The sequence below is a fragment of the Eptesicus fuscus genome, chromosome 9, assembly GCF_027574615.1.
Source record: "Eptesicus fuscus isolate TK198812 chromosome 9, DD_ASM_mEF_20220401, whole genome shotgun sequence".
Classification (NCBI taxonomy): Eukaryota; Metazoa; Chordata; class Mammalia; order Chiroptera; family Vespertilionidae; genus Eptesicus; species Eptesicus fuscus.
In genome coordinates, this window is record NC_072481.1 from 58,586,344 (window position 1) to 58,609,847 (window position 23,504).

The 23,504-nt window shown below is 37.8% G+C and overlaps 1 long non-coding RNA gene across 3 annotated transcripts in view; it reads right to left on the reverse strand.

The window, feature by feature from the left end:
- LOC129150242 (uncharacterized) overlaps nucleotides 1-23,504 on the reverse strand; it is a 203,839-nt gene that overhangs the window by 89,094 nt on the left and 91,241 nt on the right. Inside the window, exon 5 of one of the 3 annotated variants that reach the window (XR_008556970.1) lies at nucleotides 17,889-17,930. The exons of 1 other annotated variant lie outside the window; for it this stretch is intronic. This is a non-coding gene — a long non-coding RNA (uncharacterized LOC129150242). Of the gene's footprint in view, nucleotides 1-17,888; nucleotides 17,931-20,497; nucleotides 20,532-23,504 lie in introns of those variants that run through there. One more of the 3 variants, XR_008556971.1, reaches the window with a different exon arrangement.

A 23,504-nucleotide genomic window follows, 5' to 3' on the forward strand; every position in this document is an offset into this window, starting at 1 on the left:
AAGTGATATATAGATTTAAAATATTCTCTATCAATATTTTAATTTCCATTTTGTAGAAATTGGCAAATTAATTGTAACAATTATATGATAATGTAAGAGACCCAGGCTAATAAAAATAAAATTGATGACAAATAAAGTTCAATAGTTCTTACTTTCCGATTTCAAAAGTTATTATACACCTACAGTATGAAGACATTGTGGTACTGGAATAAGAATAGACATATGTATATTAATAGAATAGAATTGAGAGTCTAGAAATAAAGCCTTACTCATGACCAATAGAGTTTCAACAGGGTATTAACAATCAGAAAAATAGTCCTTTAAACAAATGGTCCTGGGACAATGAGATATCCATATGTTAAATAATGAAGTAGGAAACACACCTCACATACACAAAAAAACTCCTCAAAATCAGTTAAATACCTAGATGTAAGAGTCAAAACTTAAGAGAAAACAAGACATAAATCTCTGTAACTTTAAATTTAAGGAATTGTTTTTAAAGATATAGCAGAAACACACACACACAACAAAAAACCCAGATAAATTGTACTTAATCAAAATTAAAACCTTTGTGTTTCAAGTTGTACTATTAAGGGGAAAGTGAAAGAAAAAAAAAAAGACTCATAGAATGGTAGAAAATATTTGTAAACCATATGTCAGATAATGAACTACTGTTGAGCCTATATGAAGAGCTCTTAGAATCTAATAATACAAAAGACAACTAACTCAATTTAAAAAATAGCCAAGGATTGGAATAGACATTTTTCCAAATAAAATATACAAATGTCCATTAAGCATATGGAAAGATCTTAATATAATTGGTCTTTAGGAAAGTTCATATCAAAATCACGATGAGGTACCATTTCACAGTCCCTAGTGTGAGTGTAATAAGAAAGACAAGAATGTTGCCAAAATTGTAGAGAATTAAAATTCTTATATATTGCTGGTGGGAATATAAATTGTACAGCTGTTTTGGAAAACACTGCCAATTTCTCAAAAAGTTAAAAATAGAGTTATCATATGACCTAAAAATTCTACTTCTAGATTAAATACCCCAAAAATAAACAACCAAATCTAAAAAAGTTTACAGATTTGTTTGTACAGAATGATTCATAATAGCCAAAAACTGGAAATCACCCATTTGTCTGCTACTTAAAAACAAAATGTGGTCTATCTATACAATGAAATATAATTTGGCCATAAATAGGTATGAAGAATTTGATACATGCTACAAAATGGATGGACATTGAAAACATAATCCTAAGTGAAAGAAGCCAACTAGAAAATCTGTATACTGTCTTACTCCAGTCTATGACATGTACAAAATGGGAAAATTCATTGAGTTAGAAAGTATTTTATTGTTTCCAGGGGCTAGAGGGAGGGTACAATGAGAAATGACTGCTAGCATGTTTTTCTTTTGGGAGTGGAAAAATAGTGGTGATAGTGGCAGAATTTTGTGAATATACTAAAAAACACTGTACTTTATTATGATACAATCATGAGGCATAGACAAATCAATAAGTGAGAAGAGAGACACTTTTCTCAGTTTCACTTGTATAATTGGTGAGCAGGATGTGGGAACTAATATCAAAGCATATTTGTGTGTTTGTAGTTATTCTTTCCTTAAATATTTAGTTCCAGAGTTTTCATTTTGTATTAGGATTTCTACTCTCAATACTTTGTTTCCATTATCAAGTATGAAATAATGGTCTTTAGTTACAGCCATATTATTTTATCAAAGTTTAGAGGAAGGCTGCTACATCTAATTGACTATTTAACATTCATGCAATAATAGCTTTTAATAAAGGTTTCTAAGTAATAATCACAGATAACATTTAATATTTTTCTCTAGCAATTGAAATAACTATTTTTGAAATATATTTTTAATTTATTTCAGAGAGGAAGGTTGAGAGAGAGAGAGGGAGAGAGAAACATCGATGATAAGAGAATTGCCTTCTGCACACCCTACACTGAGGATGGAGCCAGCAACCTGGGCATGTGGTTGCCTAGTTTATTCTTCCTGGTTCATAGGTCAACACACAACCACTGAGCTATGCCAGCCAGGCATAACTATTCTATATAATAAAAGAGGTAATATGCAAATTGACCATCACTCCAACACATAAGATGGCCACCCTCATGTGGTCAAAGATGGCCGCCCCATGTGGACACAAGATGGCTGCCACAAGATGGTGGTCAGGGGAGGGCAGTTAGGGGCAACCAGGCTGGCAGGGGAGGGCAGTTAGGAGTGACCAGGCCATCAGGGGAGGGCAGATATGGGCAATTGGGCTGGCAGGGGAGCAGTTAGGCATCAATCAGGCTGGCAGGGGAGTGGTTAGGGGGTGATCAGGCTGGCAGGCTGAAGCAGTTAGGGGCAATCAGGCAGGCAGGCAGACGAGCAATTGGGAGCCAGCAGTCCTGGATTGTGAGAGGGATGTCTGACTGCCTGTTTAGGCCCGATCCTACTGGGCCTAAATGGGCAGTTAAACATCCTCGAGGGGTCCCAGATTGGAGAGGGTGCAGGGTGGGCTGAGGGACAAACCCCGCACCCCGTGCACGAATTTTGTGCACTGGGCCTCTAGTTTTTAAATAAGCAGTTTGCTTGTCTTGTGCAATACAAACTTATGGCTGATTTATCATTTATTTAATGATTGTTTTTTAAGTTTGGAAAAATTGGCATTTTTATCATTATCTGTTCCATCCCATGCCATTTGAGTGGGTTAAAGCGACATCAGCATTTGTTTTCCTCTCTTCCATAATAAAAAAAAGCAATTTCATTCTTTTTATCTCTTTTATTTATTTAAATACACTAATAAAATAGAAGAAAAAAGTTAAATAATCTCACAGAAAATAGCCATATTTAAGATTTTGGTGAATATGCTTCCAAACAGTGTACTTAGTATGGTGTACCTCCTTTAGTTTTGCATATATATTACCTAACTAGGGGCCCAGTGCACGAAATTCGTGCACTGGTGGGAGGGGGGGGTAGGGGGGGTGTGCCCCTCAGCCCAATCTGCACCCTCTTCAATCTGGAACCCCTCAGGGGATGTCCAATTTCCAGCAGTCGGACATCCCTCTCACAATCTGGAACCGCTGGCTCCTAACCACTCACCTGCCTGCCTGCCTGATTGTCCCTAACCCCACTGCCTGCCTGCTCGCCCCTACCTTGATCTCCTGCCAGCCTGATTGCCCCTACCTTGCCCTCCCCTATCAGCCTGATCACCCCAAACTGCCTGTGCCTTGGCCCCCCGTCTGGCCTCCCTCTGGAGGCACCACCCCCATAACCCCAATGCTGCTGCCACTGCAGCTGGTTATGGCTGCCTGAGCCTTGGCCTCTGTAGCCACTGCGGCTTTGTCTGGAAAGATGTCCAGAAGACAACCACTCTAATTAACATATTACCCTTTTATTAGTATAGATTTGGGGACCATTACAACCACGCAGAACTTGAAGAAAACACATGGCCCTGGTCAGTTTGGCTTAATGGAGAGAGCATCGGCCTGTGGACTGAAGAGTCCAGGTTTGATTCTGATCAGGGGCACACATGCCTGGGTTTCGGGCTCAATCCCCAGTAAGGGGCCTGTGGGCGGCAGCTGATCAGTGATTCTTTTTTTTTTTTTTAAATATATTTTATTGATTTTTCACAGAGAGGAAGGGAGAGGGATAGAGAGCTAGAAACATCGATGAGAGAGAAACATCTACCAGCTGCTTCCTGCACACTCCCCACCGGGGTATGTGCCCTCAACCAATGTACATGCCCTTAACCGGAATCGAACCTGGGACCTTCCAGTCCACAGACCGATGCTTTATCCACTGAGCCAAACCAGTTTCGGCTGATCAGTGATTCTTATCATTGATGTTTCTATCTCTCTCTCCCTCTCCCTTTCTGAAATTTTAAAAATATATATATATTTTAAAGAAAACACATGATCTTCACTTTGGGCTTTGTCATCTTACAATAACCTTTGTGCAGTGTTTTAACTTCCCTCAACTTTCCTTTACCCACCTTTAAAGTGCAATCTATTTTGGGGAAGATGATCAGGAAAGTGATTCCAGTGGGTAGAAGTTTTTTTTGGAGGGGATGGGTCACGAAGATATTTAAAAATTGAGCATGGTGATGGTTGTACCACTCTGAATTTACTTTAAAAAACCAGTTCATTGTACACTTTAGGTGACATGTACAGTATATGGGTTATATCTCAACAATGCTGTTCTTTTATTTCTTTTTAAATAAAGACCAGTCTTATAATCAGTTGCAGGTGTTTGCAGAGGCCCCTAAAGATTTGCTTACCATGTCCCAAATCACGGCTGTGATTCCCAGTTGCCTCCAGTCCTGGTGGATCTGGATGGTGTGGTTTGCAAAGGAGAAGGTGGCAAGAGGCTTAGGGAATTTCGGCAACCCCATTCCCCCGGTCTCCTCATAGGGCACCAGGGCCATTCCCACTGTGCCAGCTCTGCTCCCTTTAACCTGTTGGGCAAAAGAATCCTGCGTGCTCTGGCCAGAAAGTGCATTCTTTCTTAGCTGGCCCCCATGCTTTTTTAAAGGTCATTTTATGGATTCAAAAGAATAAACAGAGATGTGGAAAGCTTTTGTCAAGGCAGACACCCAGGGAGCGCCGGGCTCGGCCTGACACGCCCCCCGGGTGGCGATAGCCATGCTGACACCCGGGGAGCGCCGGGCTCAGCCGGACACGCCCCCCAGGTGGCGATCGCCATGCTGACACCCGGGGAGCACCGGGCTCGGCCGGACAGCCCCCCGGGTGGCGATCGCCATGCGGACACCCGGGGAGCGCCGGGCTAGGCCCGGACACGCCCCCGGGGTGGCGATCGCCCCCGGGACACCCGGGGAGCGCCGGGCTCGGCCCGGACAGCCCCCCGGGTGGGGATCGCCATGCTGACACCCGGGGAGCGCCGGGCTCGGCCCGGACAGCCCCCCGGTTGGCCATCGCCATGCTGACACCCGGGGAGCGCCGGGCTCGGCCCACACAGCCCCCCGGGTGGCGATCGCCATGCTGACACCCGGGGAGCGCCAGGCTCGGCCCGGACACGCCCCCGGGGTGGCGATCGCCCCCGGGACACCCACGGAGCGCCGGGCTCGGCCCGGACACGCCCCCCGGGTGGCGATCGCCATGCTGACACCCGGGGAGCGCCGGGCTCTGCCCGACACGCCCCCCCCTGTGGCGATCGCCATGCGGATCCCCGGAACTTACAGGATTGGGCGCAGCCATCTTGGTCTTCCCAACGGCCGGATGGGCCACCCGGAGCCCCGCCCCCAGCCTCTGGCAGGCCCAATCATGGGCATAGCGGAGGTGCGGTCAATTTGCATGTTTCTCTATTATAAGGTAAGATAATAGACAAACATGTAAATTGACCATACCTCCACTACACCACCAGCCAATCAGGAATGATATGCAAATTAACCAACAAAGATGGTGGTTAATTTGCATACACAGGCACCGAGTGACGAGTCGGGGGGCTGGACGCTTGTGTCATCGCCAAGGCAATGACACAGGAGTTCTGCCCCACCGCGGTCTCTCAGGGCCTCTGGGCAACATGGGAAGGTGGGGCTGGAGTGTAAAGAGGCAGCTCCCAGAGCAGAAAGTTGTGGCTCAGGGGACTGAGTAGAAAGGGGCTGGGCTAGAGTGGAAAGGTGGTGCCGGCAGCCAGGGAAAAGAAAGCCCATTCTAGCACAAATCTTCGTGCATCAGGCTTCTAATATATATATATATATATATATATATATATATATATATAAACATACACACACACACACACACATACACACACACACAAACACACACACACACACACATATATATATATATATATATATATTTATGCTACACTAAAGGATGAAATAGATGAAATAGAAATATATATATATATACTAGTAGCCCATTTGCAGAAAGAATCCTGCAAGCGGCTGCTGCGGTCGCGTATGCTGCCACCGCTGTCACCGCTGCCACCGCGGCCACCACCGCCATGCGGCCTCCGTGCCTGCACCGTTGCACAACTGCCTGCCCTGTCCCGCCCTGCCCCGCCCCACCCCACCCCACCCGGGCTTTCCCTCTGGCAGCCACTTTGCTTTCAGCTTTTCCTCCCTCTTCCTTCTAAGTTGTCTTCAGTCTTCACTCCTCCCTCCCCAAGCATATGCAAATTAACCACCATTTTTGTTGGGTAATTTGCATACTCACCCTGATTGGCTGGTGGGCGTGGCTTTGGCTAATGGGCGTGGTTTTGGTGTGGCGAAGGTGCGGTCAATTTGCATATTACTATTTTATTAGGTAGGATAATTTGATTTTCTATAGCTATCTATAGAAACCTAAATGAAAGGATAAATTAAATATTATAAAATTTTCTATATTCACAATATTTTATTGTTAAACATTTCATATATTTTCATATTATACTATATACACTAGGTTATAATAAGAATATGCATAAATTTTATTACATTTGTCTCATTTAATTGGCATAAATTCTTAGAAGATTGCTAGTTCAAAAGATCTGTGCAATTTAAATTTGTTGATACATATCATAAAATCAGTTTATATAATAGTATTAAACATACCATCTCACTAGCAATGTATTAAAATATCCTTCAGACCATTTTCTTTTGACCATCTAGTGTTTTATAACTAGATGTTGTGCTAAATATTCTTTTTTTTTTTAATTCCTTTATTGATTATGGTATCACATAATTGTCCTCATCCCCCCATTCCCATCCCAAACCCCTCCCCACGTATGCCCCCACCCCCTGTTGTCCATGACCACTGTTTAGGCTTATGCATACAAGTCCTTTGGTTGATCTCTCCTTCTTTCCCCCACCCTCCCCTACCTTCCCTCTGAGGTTTGACAGTCTGATCAATGCTTCCCTGTCTCTGGGTCTGTTTTTGTTCATCAGTTTATGTTGTTCATTATTTCCCCTAGATGTGTGAGATCATGTGATACAAGAAATACACTTGGAAGAACCGAAAATGAGACAAGCCATAATTGTTATGCTGAGAGGCAAATGAATCAGTCTGTAGTGAGTTTCTTTCTGGGCCAATAGTTCTTTTGAGTCCCAATTTCAATGTCAAACAGTTCCTTACGTGTACATGTCAGCAATGATATTTCAGTTCTGGTTGGTGGACAAATGGTGGTAATGCAGGTCCGACCATCTCTGGTTTGGTCCTGGGCATCCTTCAGTGACATACAGCTGCTGACTGCTAGTATGGCAAGGCAACATCAACATCTTCCATCTCTGGACTGTTTCTCTTCTGTCTTCACGGCTGGAGCAGTCCTGTCAATTCCTCTCTGTTGCAGGAATCCACATGGTCTTGGAGTTGTTATCTTAAAATATACAAACATATTCTCGATCAAAAGTTAATAAAGGGATAATTTCTATAAATTTGACTTGGGATCCTTTTTCATTTTTTGACCCAAATGATTTTCCTCTGGCTTGTTTTGACAACATGTGTGTTTTTCATGGGTGTCTTGCTGTTAGAATTTCAAATGAAAGTTAATTTTCTAAAGTACAAATTTTCTAGATGTAATTTACTTATAGGATATTTTTCCTTACATTATATTCTTCTAACTATCACCCCCTTTATTTTATTTAAATATTAGGAGGCTTTTGGAAATTTTATAATGTAGTCTTGATAGCTTTTACATTTTAATTTTTTATGCTAAAATATGACTGTTTTAGGTTCATTACATGTTATGCAATTTTACCATGAGGTGAACTGCCAATAAAAATTTTTGTTAACACTTTAGGAACAGCTTTTTGTACAGTACAATCAAATTTTCTAGAATATTCGCTTATTTCAATTAGCCAATTTAAATTACTCTGAAAACTTTACTACTATTCTACTGTCAAACTCAACACTCTAACAACAATCTTATTTTGCCCTGTGTATATTAGTGGAAAGGATTATTTGCCTTCTTGAGTAGGCCCTGAGCATTACTGGTACTAGGCTGGATTTGGATATCAAAAACCCACTTCCCCACACTATGGGTACAAGACATCCCAAACAAGTCTTGTTGCAGTGAGAGGGCAGCTGCTTTTGGCCAAGTCTCTGTCTGTTACCTGGGTCCCGATTTGAGCTGTGCATGGGAAGTGAAGCAACCATGGGGGCAGGAGACCTTCCTCAGAAGGGGTAAAGGTTCAAGCCCCTGCAAAGTTAGGGGGGTAAGCGTCCGTGCCCACCTCTGTTGACCCCCAAGTTCTCTCCTCATGGCCCCTCTGCGACTGTGCCTGTCTTAGGTTGTTCCTTCACTGAAAAATCTTAACCATCTCTGGCTAACCAGCCATCCTCCAGGGCCAAGCAGGGTGATGTGAGGTTCAGTTCTGTCTCCTTGGTAGCCTATGCCCCCGGGGCCTCCATGCCCAGCACCTGCCTTGGCATCCCCTCGCCTGCTGGCAAGGCCTGGGCACTGATCACATATCTTGGGGGAACCCAAATTTCTTCTCCAGGGAGAGTCCAGCTCACCCCACTGGGTGAGAGACAGATCCATGTCTCTCATGATGCTTCAACCTCGGCATGAACTGAAAGCTCAGGCAACAGCTGTGGGCAACTGGACCGCGAGAAGAGGGCCACTCTTGGCCAAAAGGGCAAGTGGGGCCAATATAGAATGCTCAGGTGCCTTCCCAGGGGGCCTTCTACACAGTGGAAGGGATTAAATCCTTTCATGTCATTTTTAAATTGCTGCCAGACTTTCAAAGAATTGGTTTGTAAGTTTGTTTGGGATAATTGTACATTATGCTTTTGTAATTCTAAAATATCAAGAGATGTGTTACCTTTGTCTCCAAGCATCAAAAAGATGATTTTTTATTGATTCCCAAGGGTGTGAGGTACTATTATAGGTAATGGGGGTAACACAAATCTGGGGGAAATTATAATGACATTGTAGAAAAATATCATGTAAGGATATTCTTTGCTCTAGGCCATGGCAATTCCATTTCAAACTGGCTGTCAATTTCTTTTTGTATAGACAAGGTCTTAGTTACATTTTCTGCACCTCTCCCAGAAGCAAGTAGTGATAGTCCCTTCCTTTGGTGTCCACGCAAGTCAGAAACCTCTCTTTAATTTTACACATAAAGGAGCAGTGGTTTGATTTTGTGGCCTACAGAAGGGAAGCTGGGTGGCGACCGCTGTGTAATTATACTTCCTTATAATTGTTTCTTCAAATACTAAATGTGTAATTTTACATTTTTATCAAATGAAATTTTTGCTTTTTGTAATGTATTATTTTATATTTATTACTTATCTCTTTTAGTTATTTAAGCAAAATATATTTGTTTTCATTTATTTTCTTTAGTATTTTTTCTAAATATTTGATGCTGTAATTGTTTTCTTTACTGTGTATTTGGTTTCATTCAATTTGTTTTGAAATGTTTAATTGCAGTAAGTTTTTCTTTTTCTTTGACTCAAGAATAATTAGAAAAGTTGTTTTTCTTTCCAAGTGTTTTGTTTTACTTTTGCTCTTTTGATTACTATTGCTGTTTTCTCATTTGTCATTCATTTGGAGTTCTAATTCATGAAATATTGGCTGTACCTACTTTTCTCTGGCAAAGATACAGACTTACTGAGTATAGAAAGGAAAACATTTCTCCCAATTCTTTAGTTTATTTCATAATTAGAAATTTCTCCTCAACCATTACATCTTTCTTCTGAATTAATTTGCAAATATTTAAAATTACAAAACACAATGAAAGGAAAGGGAGACATCTACAGAACACTTAAATGATACTGAGATGGCAGTATTTAATTTTTGTCAAATATGTAGAACTGAAACATTCATAAAGAGGAGTCATTCTTTTATTTTTGAATCTGTTTAGTAGTAGCTTCAATTCAGTTTTTGATGTAGGTGATGTATAAATGAGAAATTAACAAATCTCAAATTAATAATGAATAACAATTTTATTATACTGCAAAAATGTTGTTAAAATATATTTTTATATGTCATGAAATATCTGTTCCTCAAAAGTGAGACATGTAGAATTTCACATTAGTTTTAGCTTATCCATGGTATTTTGATATGAGAAAAAAATTGCTTGATAAGTTATTATAATTGATTCTATCCATAGAACAAAGTCTGCATTCCCACCAGCAGTGCACGAGGGTTCCTGGCCACCACTTATCATTTGCTGATTTGTTGATGATAGCCATTCTGATAGGTGTGAGATGATACCTCGTTGTTTTGATTTGCCACTCTTGGATGTTTAGTGACTTTGAGCATGTTTTTATATGTCTCTTGGCTTTCTGAATGTCCTCTTCAAAAAGTGTCTGTTTAGGTCCTTTGCCCATTTTTATTTTTTATTGGATTGTATATTTTCCTTTTGTTAAGTTGTAGGAGTTTCCTATAAATTTTCAGATTAAACCCTTATAGAAGATAACATTGGCAAATATGTTCTCCCATGCAGTAGGCTCTCTTGTTGTTTTGTTGACGGTTTCTTTTGCTGTACAAAAGGTTTTTATTTTGATGTAGTCCCATTTGTTTATTTTCTCCTCAGTTTCCCTGTATTGGTCAAGAAATTGCTATGACAAATGTCTGCTATTTTGCTGCCTATGGATTCTTCTAAGTGTTGTATGGTTTCTGATCTTACATTTAAGTACTTTATCCATTTTGAGTTAATTTTTGTGTATGGTGTAAATTGCTGGTCATTTTTTTGCATGTATCATCCAACTTTCCCAATACCATTTATTGAAGAGACTGTATTAACTCCATTGTATACTCTTGCCTCCCTTGTCAAATATTAATGGAACATTATGGCTTGGGTGAATATCTGGGTTCTCTGTTCTGTTCAATTGATCTATATGTCTGTTCTTATGCCAGTATTAGGCAGTTTTGAGATCCTAACCCTAACCCTAACCCTAACCCTAACCCTAACCCTAACCCTAACCCTTGGCTGGAATTGAACCTGGGACCCTTCAGTCTGCAGGCCGATGCTCTATCCACTGAGCCAAACCAGTTAGGACTATTCCTAGGTATCTTAATATTTTTGGTACAATTTTAAGTGGGATTGTTCTCTTGTTTGTTTGTTTCTCTTTCTGTGAGTTCATTATTTGTGTGTAAAAAAGCCATAGATTTCTGAAATGGGAGCACTGGCCAGTTATAGCACAATCTGTAAATAATTTTTTCTTCCCAACAACATATAAATAATTGGAGTCTACAATACCTCTTGTTTAACATAGTAAATCATCCAACTGGGTATAATTCTCTAGGATATGATTCTAATCCCCTAGAGTGTGGTATTTATGTATATATGTATTTTAATTATTTATTCATGCATTTATATAATTATTTGTGTATCTAATTATATTAAAAAATAAGCTAGACCCCAAACGCTCTTTAGCAAACAAAATCAGACCATATCATTTTATATCATAAAGAAATTAATAAGTTAATTGATTAATAACTAAATAAAAGGTTTTAATTCAATAAAGGTTGAATGTTAGCTCCTCCAATTATCACCAACATACTGGTACATTGTTGATAACACAAGGTAGAGTGTATCCCTTACTGAAGTAAGGGAGAGAACACTACCTCTTTAGAGCAATGATAGAATCCTAAAAGAGAAAAGGTAAAGTCAAAATTAATAATTGAAAGTTTGGTTTAAAGTAAATTTTTCATGCAGGGAATTGATTGGGAATTGATGAGGATCACTTTAAAAGTGCAAGATTGGTGGAAACAGCAAAGTAAGGATTTTGAGGTGAGAAATTAAAAACAAAACAAAAAAAACCTTGGGGAGCAACTGTCTTTTAATGCTTTCCATTGAATAGTTTATCTTTAAAATATTTTATAATGAAAAAGCAAACCATTTGCTAAACAAGAAATGTCTGGAAAAATAAAGAAATGTTCATGAATTTCAGTCATGTTAATGTAGACAGTATGTAGGTGTTTTGTTTTGTTTTTTTGTTTGTTTTTCTTTAGTGTCCAGATTGAATGCCAGGGTACATGATTTTAGTCTTCACAAAGAAAATCATGTCCACCAAACTCATTTTTTTCCTTACACACTGAAAACACAGCTAAACCACAATTTTTAGTCTCTTCTGCAGTTAAGTAGGGTCCAGTATTTGAGTTCTGCCTAATAAAATGAAACAAAATATGCACCAGCCTATAAAATGTCCTGCAGAAATCTCCGTCATTTGGTGGCTGGACATTGATGCCTATGGCAGCATTTGGAGCTATGAATTCAATGTGGCAGAGCTGTGGAATGGAAGGAGCGTAAGTTGTTGAATGACTTCATGGAGAAGACCTGCTACCTTCCCCTCCTCCTCTCTTCCAACACAATGTCCCAACACTTACCAAGCATATATAGGATTCTGATACAAGAGAAAAATAATACTTGTTTTGCATCATTGAATTATTGGGATTTATTTTGTCTTACTTAACTTGTCATGACCTTTGCTTACAATGGACTAAATTATTCATAATGATCTAAAGCCTTCCCTCATTTCTCAATATTCTCTTGCCTATTATTCATAGTCATTGTCATCATGTTTTATTTGTGTGTGTTTTTTATGTTTACTGTTTGTTTGATTTTTTTTCACATCCTGAGTCTTTTGGCTAAAATTATTTCCCCCTTCTTTTATGTATCTGAATTCTAATTATCTAATAGATCACAGTATAAATATTGTTTCCTCAGAAAATAGTTTGCTGATTATATATCTTATAAGCCTTGGAGTTCATGTTTCTATTAGATTTACTATCATTCTGTAGTTCTTTGTAAAAGTAGTTTTGAAAGTAAGTAAATTTATTTAAGTATAGTTTGTATTCAATATTATATGTTATATTAATTTAAAGTGTGTAAAATGTAGTGATTCAGCATTTTCATACTGTATGTGAAAATTCCCACTAATTGTAGTAATCATCTGTCACCTTGCAAACTTATCACAATATTACTGACTATATTCCCTTCCCCCTTTTTCACCCATACCCTACTGCCTCTCCCTTCTCTACCAACCCTTTAGTCTCTGTTTCTAAGAGTTTGTTTTGGGTTTGTTAGTAAATTTCAGTTGTGTAATTTTTATTTTTCAAATGCCTACACAACCAAAATGTTAATTCCTTGAGAATTGAAAATAACTATATATTGGTTATTATTATAAAATTCATAAGCCTGGTTCATAAATAAGTTTGAAAGAATGAAAGGAAGGAAGAAAACTGGAAAAAAAAAAGCTGTAGCTATTAGCCATCTAGTCACTTTTACTGTAGTATTGACTTTCTCATTCATCCTCCTCTTCATTCTATGACTATATTATTACAGTCTCTAGGATCTACCAATTCATGGATGGCAGAAATGTGCCCACTGACAAAGACTCTCCTTGACCAAATTTTAGTCAGGCTCCTCTGAGCCCTTTTCTCAATAAGGCCTCAACCTTGGTCCCCTCATTATTGTTGTCCTGCATAGACTAGTTTTAGCAAGAATTCTGAATAAGATAATTTAGATAGAATTCCATACTCTTGGTATCTAATCACTCTCAATATCTGATCCAATTACTTATCTCTTACCACTGGCATTTGATCACTCTTGCCTTCAGCAAGAATCTTGTTATGTCAGTTTACCAAAAATTCTTCTACCTTTCCTTGATGTCTCTTTTTAGTAATTTTCCATCCTCTGACCCCTCATCCTGCTCCTTGGCTATCAACCCCACATGTCCTTGCTATATTCAGAATTGAGTCCAGTTCTATACTGAGATCTTTTTTTCCCTATTGCATTGGTTCTTGAGTGGAACTTTTATTTTATTTTATTTTTTTAATATATTTTATTGATTTTTACAGAGAGGAAGGGAGAGGGATAAAGAGCTAGAAACATTGATGAGAGAGAAACATCAATCAGCTGTCTCCTGCACACTCCCTACTGGGGATGTGCCCACAACCTAGGTACATGCCCTTGACCAAGATTGAACCTGGGACCCTTCAGTCCACAGGCCGATGCTCTATCCACTGAGCCAAACCGGTTAGGGCAGGAACTTGTTTTTAAAACTTTAACTACTGCCTGGCTCTGTTTTCTTTAATACCACAAGATCACAGGATCTCTCTCCAAATAGTTCCACCTAGAAATACACACATTGCATACTCTATCCAGTTTGATCTGGGAATCTCATTATAAAGGTTGCTGATATCTGTGATGACTATATATAGCTTTTTTTTTTTTCTATAAGCATTCTATATTTTCTTATAAGTGTTAACAGCAGTACTTTCACTCTCAACATAGTATAGTTGGATAAATTATATGGTCACCCTACTGATAAATAATAATCTGAAGTATACTATAAATTTTAAGTGTTTGAGAAAAATCAATTCTAATTGGGCAGCATCAAACCAGAAGTGGTTAGGAGTGCTCTACTAACAGGAGCTAGGGGCAAAGTTTTTTTCTAAAAAAGACATGGAAACAAAGCAAAGCAATTATTTGATTGGTGAAAACACAAGCAGATGCATTATTTGGGGAGTCTAATTGGCTGCTTGTGATTGATTGTTCTTCTTACCCCTGAGGCATATATGGGAATTGACTGTGGTGTAGGTTTCAGTTTGCTTACATAGGCTACCAAGGCAATAGAGCCACCTCAGTTTAATGGCTTTTTTGTTTGATTACTTTAACACTATTGTCTGATATATTCTGATGTAGATATTTTAAGGAAAAGATTATCTTTCATGGATTTTCTTACACAAACCATACATTCTGAATCTGCCATGAGTCATAACATATTAGTAAATTCATTATAAGCTGATGCAGTTAAGCCTTTGGGATATACCATAAAGATCTTTAAACTACATTGGTATCAATTGGTTTCTTAAAACAATAATTGCATGTAGTATATACTTTAAGGAGTTGATGAAATTTCCCAAAGGTGATTTACATACTGAAAGGATCTGGAACAATCCTATATAATGAAAGGCTAATATGCAAATTGTCCCCTATACAGGGAGTTAGACAGGGAGTTCAACCAGGAGTTTGACCAGGGAGTGGGGCCAGCCTACCAACGGCCCACAGCCCTTCCCGCCAGCTGGCCCGGCCCGATTGGCCCAATCAGGGCTGGCTGGCTAGACCCCAGGAGTGCATGAATTTGTGCACTGGAACTCTAGTAATTATAATAACAATAAATCAAAGAGGGAATTGGGCATTTGTTTTAATATTATTTCTTTGTTGCTATAAGAATTCTTTCACAACTATACACCTTCTACAAACTGAAACGTAACATGAAACACACCACCACCTCTAATATGATTTTCCCATTGTGTTTCATAGATGTAAGAAACAATAATAATGCAGAAAAGAGTGAGAATAACTATATTTAGAACATTTTAGAATGTCACCAAATTGGTATCTATTATCGAATAATAAATAAGGCAAATAATTAATACTTGGGTAAAGTCATACTTCTAAGGATTTGGAAGGTCTCTTGAATTCATAGGGATCAAAGGAAAAATTATATCTGAATATATTTGAGGTTGATATTTTACTAGATTTGATTAATTTGTGGTGTCTTTTTCTTTTATTCTTTCATCTGTTTCCCAAATTGAAAACAAGTAAGTGTATTTTGTGTTCAATATGTATACGCACTGTGGAAGTCATAAAGAAGAGTATATCACAATCCTATGCTCAATTTAATGTCATTAAGCATGGTAGAAAAGATAGGCAAAACCAAAACCAAAAATGCTTAAAATACCTGAACTGTGTTTAGGAAATATTGAGGGGAGGAGGCTTAGAGAAGGTGAAATTTAGTTACAGTATTAATAGCAGAGTTGCCCAGAACAACAGAAACACTTAGTCCACTGGATTCTGAGAAATAATAAATAGATATTTTATGTTTCTGAGAGTTTATGTATCTTTTATCAGTATTATTTTATCAATAGATAATTGATCTATTGGAATGAGAGAATATAAGATGGATAGAAAGTTTTTCCTATTTACTGTTTATAATTTAAGTCTTATTATTATGAGATAGTGGATCCATAAGTATTTTCTAACATGCAAAGAAATTCACTGTTCATTATTTGTAAAATTAAAAAATATAGTAGGAAAGTTGGATATCTGAACATTTGAAGTCCAAATTTTGCTTATTCAGTCTAACTGTGTAATCTATTATCATATAAACATTTTTGGTTTTTTTTGAGAATAAATTCTTGGTGGATGACTTATTGCTTACTTGTGGGAAAAAATGATAGAAAATAAAATATAATTTGTTTCTATTTCTGAAAGTAATTTATTATTTAGTAATTTGATTTTACACATTCTCTGAATTATGTAGCTAAAGTTATAAGTAAACAAAATACTCCATCAAACCAAGAAACATCAACTCATATTAAAAAAAATATTAATTATTGTGTTAATTCTGTAGCAAGATTGCTCATTAAGGCAATTACTTTAAAAATCTTCAATGAAGAGATATTTTTTATGGACTGTTTTTAATTGCCATATTATAAGTAAATAGAGTTATCAAAATACTGGTAGAAAAATGCATAGCATTTTCTAAAACATATTTATTACTACATGAGGCACAGCTATCTCTGTGACTTAACAGTCATTATAGGACTCCATTTTTACTAATATATTGTTTTCTGTATAATTTCCCTGACTGAATTCATACAACATTAAAATATTATACTCTGGGTGTTTCAATCGTTAAATATAAATTGAATATTTATAAAATTAAGACCTAGTGTAATATAGTTTAACTACAATCACTTTACATTGGTTTATTAGTAGACAATCTATTAATTTCTAATGCTGAGGATTATTTTATTTTACTTTGTAAAGTAACTATAGTCTTATTTTCTTAAAAATTATTCCTAGACCAAAACTTGGTAGAAAGCAAGGAAATTTTAGACTAAAAGTTAATAATCATAATTATCCTTAAAATTATACATACCTATTGTAAAAAACAGAAATATTGATATTTCAAATTATAAATATTTCTTCAAAGATGGGACCAGTTAATTTTTATGTGCTAGTTTATAATAGTCTGTATAATTCTTGAACCCCAGAAGGTTAAATAAATGAGAATAAGAGTTCTCTCCCATTTTAGCAATGTATCTTTGCTTTCTTTTTGTCCCCCAAAGCCTATTTTATTTGTTTGTTTGTTTGAAATTTAGGCTCTCAGATTTACTGAAATTTGAACACCATTGGCTTAAAAAGTAGTGGATGACATTAATAGATATATATATATATTTCCTTTTGTACTTGAGAAACTTGCTATAAAATTATGACTGGATATAAATATTAATAATCTACCATGTCACTAAACAGTGGATAATCATATCAGATGTTATAATAGTTACCATTAAAAAGCCTTTGAAAGTTTGAGAAAATGCTGTAACATTTCACTCTTCACTTGAGATTTATTAGATGATATGGTTAAGATCCTGGTTCCAATTAAGGTCAGTTACTAACATGAACTGATAAGAAATGTATTGTAAAATAACCATCTCCTTCCTAAAAAGGACTGGACTAAGTCTTAGACGTGTATCTTAGAATTAAAAATTACACTGAGAGTTTCAAAACTTTCTGGTTAAGTCTGAAACTTGAGAGACAATTGTCATGAACAATAATTTATAGATTGAGCAAAAGGCCGTTTGGCTATTTTTATTATTATAAATAATGCTAAAAAATGAAGGAAATTCATTTGATATATTGAGCAAGCAAACAGAACACATAAAAGTCAAAAAATACCTTACAGGCTAATTGACAGACTTGTTAATGTTCTCTCACCACATTCAACACATTCCAGCTCCTTGTAAAAAGTCAATTCTCTTCCCCAGTGTAATTTGTGGTTCATTAACTTTCAGTTGGTTAGAAGTAAAAAATTACTGGAGGGTCAGGTTGGTTTATACCAGTTTAAAAGAAACAATTATTAGGAAAAAAATGGTCCTTAAGGATTTAAGGTTTTATTGTTCAGTAAATCTCCTTGAATTAACTTTCAGTGAAGTTTTAGAAAGCACCAAATGTCTGTTGGAGGAGAAAAAAATAAAGAAATACATCAATAAAATGTTTTATGTGAAATCATAAGAATAACTGAATATTTATTGTTCCTGAACAATTGCTGTATTTTGACCTCATTAATGACTTTGTATTTTCTGCCTATAAATGTAGCTTGGTCTCAAAATCCCACAACAGATAACATAGTTATAACAACAGATAACTGATTGTGCAAATTTCTTCTCCTGTTGAATCAATAAAATAATTGTATTTTGGCCTTTAAGTAAATAGAGTAATATTGAATAGATAATGCACACCACTTGATTTTCACACCTATGGCTCAGTGTGTTAATGTTGACCACTGGTGGTTAAAAGATAAATCAAAGTCGAATTATGGAAAAAAAGGGCAATGGAAGTACTGAATTCAACAAAGTTATACCGGTGGGAGAGAGGATCAAATGCAGCCTAGCTAAGATTTAAAGGTCAAATCTGTGTTACTTCAGTTGAGATCCAGCTGTGAAAAATGTGATGAATTAGTGGTGGACAAAAGAATAGGGTTTTTTATTATTGTTGCATTTATCTCCTGGATTACCTTGATTGGCAGAAATACATACAACCACAGGTTTCTGAGGCTGTTTTTTTTCTCTCTAGTATTGACAAGAATGTGATAAGGAAGCATAAGACCTCCACACTTCCAAGTGAACTGATAGTAAGACCAAAGAGAAAACAAAATTACCAAAAGGATTTGATAAGACAATCTTCTCAAAAGTATATACCTACTTAGACTTTAGCAATTATTGAATTCTTTAAAGCTTTCACTGGATAGTCTACATGAAAATAAGTAAAGAACCAGTTGTGACAGTGGCAATGAATTAGTCTATTTTTTTCTTGTTAATTAGTAAGTCTGAACTCATTAAGAGCCATATATGAAAAATAAGAATGCAAAAGGAACTTGGTACACAAATTAACAAAAACTTCTGAAATGTGAAAAATTTTGTTTAAGTTATTTGGAATTAGGAAATAAATATTGATTCAGAAATTAAATCAATGATGTACTTAACCCACAACTATAAATTACTCATTTCTAGATCTTCGAAACAAGTCATGTATGTTAATGCCTTGGGTTGCTTTTGTTAGAATTAATTTTGGACAGATAGCTTTGATAAGTTTGCTAATGCATTAAACATTGCATGGTTTAAGGAAATAGCATTTTGTTTGTTTTCTCCTTTCAAAGTTTCCTTTGGAGTGCTAGATATTTTTTTCCAGTTAAATAGAAGTCTGAAGGAAAATATTAACAAAATAAGGAATAAGCATGCCTAAAAACTTGCTACAATAATGTTGCTTTCAATTGCTTGAATTAGCAGTATGGTGCAATTACATAATTACTACTACTGAAATTAAAGTTATAGATGGGATGGGGTTTGGATGAGATGGGTAAAAAAGGTGAAAGGAATAAGAAGTACAAATTGGTTGTTAAAGAATAGTCATGGTGATGGAAAGTACAGCATAGGGAATATAGTCAATAATATTCTAATAACTATACTAGTATAGTGTCAGATGGGTGCGAGATTTATTGAGTTGATCACTTAGTAAGCTATATAATGTCTAATCACTGGGGTGTACATCTGAAACTAATGTAAAATAGTTTGTCAACTATATTTGAAAAATAAAAATGATTTAAAAATAAAAAAATAAATAATTAGTTATAAATGGAAGAGTTCACATTTAGCTATATAGCATTGCCCAATGCAAGAAATTAACCAAAAATTGTGCAAATCACTCTCTTAGAAATAAGAAAACAAAAACTTATTTTAGCTATAAAGAAGATTAAAAGCATGTTACTTAATATGTAAATTGACTTATGTTTTTGAAACGGGGTTTTATAAAGTAATTGAATATAATTGAAAGCTGGAGTTTACACTCAAACAATGATTATTATATGCTAAACAATGAATTAAGGGCTTCATTTTGTAATAACATATTAGTTTCACAACTCTTATATCTAAGAATCATATACCATTATTATTGCCATTTACATATGTGATTAAGTGATTTGTTGGAAGTAACAAAATTAATACATGTTTGAGCCTTTTGGTTAGGTTATTTGACTGCTTTACTCTATTATATCACAGAGAGCTGTCTCATAACTAAGCCATTAGCATTTGTTTGGCCTTTGAAAATATTTTAAGAATATATATATATATATATATACATATATATATATATATATATATATATATTTGGATTGGTCGTCTTTTCTAAATATATTGTAATATCATACTCCATCTTAGTCCAATAGCTGAGAAGCAATATTATAATAACACTAGAGGACTGATGCACGGAGATTCGTGCAAGAATATGCCTTCCTTCCCCTGGCTGCCGCCACCTAGGACCCAGGCCTTCACTCTGGCCGCTGCCTTCCACCTTCATTCGCTGCCCAGAAGCCCAGAGTGGCCGGGGTGGGGCGGAACGCCTAAGTTGTCGCCATGGAGACAACCCAAGCATCCTGGCCTGGCCATCTTTGTCGTGTCAATTTGCGTATTCCCACCTTATTGGATGTGGGTGCTGCCATCTTTGTCATGAAGTGATGGTCAATTTGCATATTCCGTCTTCATTAGATAGGATTTGCAACTGAGTAATAAATTTAGATTAATCATTACTGGTCAATACTCATTTCTTGTAGTACACATTCATTAATTCAAAAAAGATAAATGAGCTCCTGCTAGGAACAGTTTAATGTAATGTTGCTATGGCTTGAATGTTGCATCTCTCCAAAATTCATGTTGAAAACTAACTACCAAGGTGATGGTATTCGGAGATGGGACATTTGGGAGGTGATTAGGTCATGGAATCATAGTCTTAATGAATGGTATCATTGCCCTTGTTAAAGAGACCTCACAGAGCTCCCAACCTTTCAACCATGTGAAGTCACAGCACACAATGATAGTCTCACAGCTTGGCTCTCACCAGAATGCAGTCATGCTAGCTCCTTGATTTTAAACTTCCTAGCCTCAAGATCTTTGAGATATAAATTTATTTTGTTTTATAAGCTTGCCAGTTTGTGGTATTGTGTTATAGCAGCCCAAATGGACTAAGATAACACTAACTTTTAGTTCACTTCTAGGTACACCATGGAGTGATTAAAAAGATACACAAGTTCATTAATCTTGAGGTTTATGTTCTAGATGTGGAAAATAGATCATAAACAAACAAATAAAAAACTTGCTTAGAACTTTGTCAGAAAAAGGTTAATTTTGTACTAGTATACACAGAGATCCTTGGTAGTCTCCCATTCAATCCACTGGACCAATGTCAACTCTGGATTTGTTACTCATCTATGTAGCTGTTGAAGCAATATAGAAGCAATTGCATTTCTTTACTTTGGAACTAGACTTCGGTATACAGTTATGCACCCCATAACAACATTTTGGCCAATGGCAGACCACACACATCATGGTGGTAGGAGATGACAGCTCTGTGAATGTTACTACCCTCAAAGACCTTCCTGTGGGACAAGATATGGAGGTGGAAGAGCAATATTCATAATCATGAATAGGCCTAAGATAATGTATGTGTGTGTCTTAGTTTTTAACAAGTAAAGTTTGAAAAGTAAAAAATAAATAAATAAATAAATAAATAAATAAAAACTTACAGAATAAGATAAAAAGAAAACAAGTTTAAATAGATGTACTATGCATATGTTTTAAGTTAATTATTGCAAAGGCGTTGAAAAGTTAAAATTTTTAACAGTTTATAAAGTAAAACCATTAGAATAAGTTAAAATAAATTTATTATTGAACAAAGAAAAAAATATTTTTTATAAATTTTGTGCAGTTTAAATGTATAGTATTTATAAAATCTACAGTAGTTTACAGTAATGGCTTAGGCCTTCACATTCACTCACCACTTACTATCTCGCCTAGAGCAACTTCCAGTCCTGTTTTCCCCCTGGTGGTCAGTGTGTATCATAGCAACCAGTTGTTCCCCATTTGATCTATTTGCATATTAGCTTTTTATTATAAAAGACTAGAGGCCCGGTGCACGAAATTCGTGCACGGGGAGTGGGGGTGGGTCCCTCAGCCCAGCCTGCACCCTCTCCAATCTGGGATCCCTCAAGAGATGTCCAACTGCCCATTTAGGCAGTTGGACATCCCTCTCACAATCCAGGATTGCTGGCTCCCAACCACTCGCCTGCCTGCCTGACTGATTGCCCCTAACCACTTCTGCCTACCAGCCTGATAACCCCCTAACTACTCCCCTGCCAGCCTGATCGATGCCTAACTGCTTCCCTGCTGGCCCAACTGCCCCTAACTGCCCTCCCCAGAGGCCTGGTCACCTCCAACCTCCCTCCCCTGATGGCCCTGGTAACCCCTAACTGCCCTCCCTTGCCAGCCTGGTCAACACTAACTGTCCTCCCCTGCAGGCCTGCTGGCCCCCAACTTCCTCCCCTACAGGCCTAGTCCTTCCCAACTGCCCTCCCCTGCAGGCCTGGTCCCCCCAACTGCCCTCCCGAGTGACCCAGGATGCCAAGCCTTCCCACCCATCTCCCGCTCAGCTCTCCTGTCAGGCTTGGTATCCTGGATCACTGGGACAATCCAGGATGCCAAGTGTCCCCGCCCATCTTCCGCTCTGTTCTGGGGCGACCCAGGACACCAAGCCTTCCCCCCACTCTCCCGCTCAGCTCTCCCATCAAGCTTGGCATCCTGGATCGCTGGGGCAATCCAGGATGCCAAGCCTTCCTGCCCATCTCTCGCTATGCTCTGGGGCAATCCAGGATGCCAAGCCTTCCTGCCCATCTCCCGCTCTGCTCTGGGGTGATCCAGGATGCCAAGCCTTCCCCCTACTCTTGTACTCAGACTTCTCCCCACTCTCCTGGTTGCTGGGGCAACCCAGGATGCCAAGCCTTCCCCCCACTCTCTCGCTCAGCTCTCCTGTCAGGGTTGGCGTCCTGGATTGCTGGGGCAATCAGGATGCCAAGCCTTCCTGCCCATCTCCTGATCTGCTCTGGGGCAATCCAGGAAACCAAGCCTTCCCCCCACTCTCCTGCTCAGCCTTCCCCGCACTCTCCCGGTTGCTGGGGCAACCCAGGATGCCAAGCCTTCCCCCTGCTCTCTGCAGGCTCTGTGGTTCCGGCCAGCACCACCATTTTGGCCTGTCAATTTCCATGTTCCCTCCTTATTGGCTGTGGGCACGGCTATGTTTATCGTGAAGTGATGGTTAATTTGCATGTTACTCTTTTATTAGATAGGATGGGCATTCTTGGTATCCTCTTTTATGTTAATGACACCATTGCTTTGATCTAGATTCTTGGCCTTTGAGTCTTTTATTCATTTATTTAAAATGTATTGTTTCCTATGTGCAAGAAACTGTTTTAGGCCAGAGTTACTGTGGTAATCAAGATAAAGTAATTGTCCTCTGAGGGCTTGAATTTTAGAATGGAAAACAAATTAAACAAGTTAAACAGATAAATAGTCATTAGTAAATGCTAAAAAGAATGAAGCAAAATAAGAGTGACTGAGGGAGTGTCTCAGATTAAAACATAGAAACAGACGCTCTGAGGAGGTGATACTTGAGCAGGAATTAGAATCCAATTAGAGAGCCAGT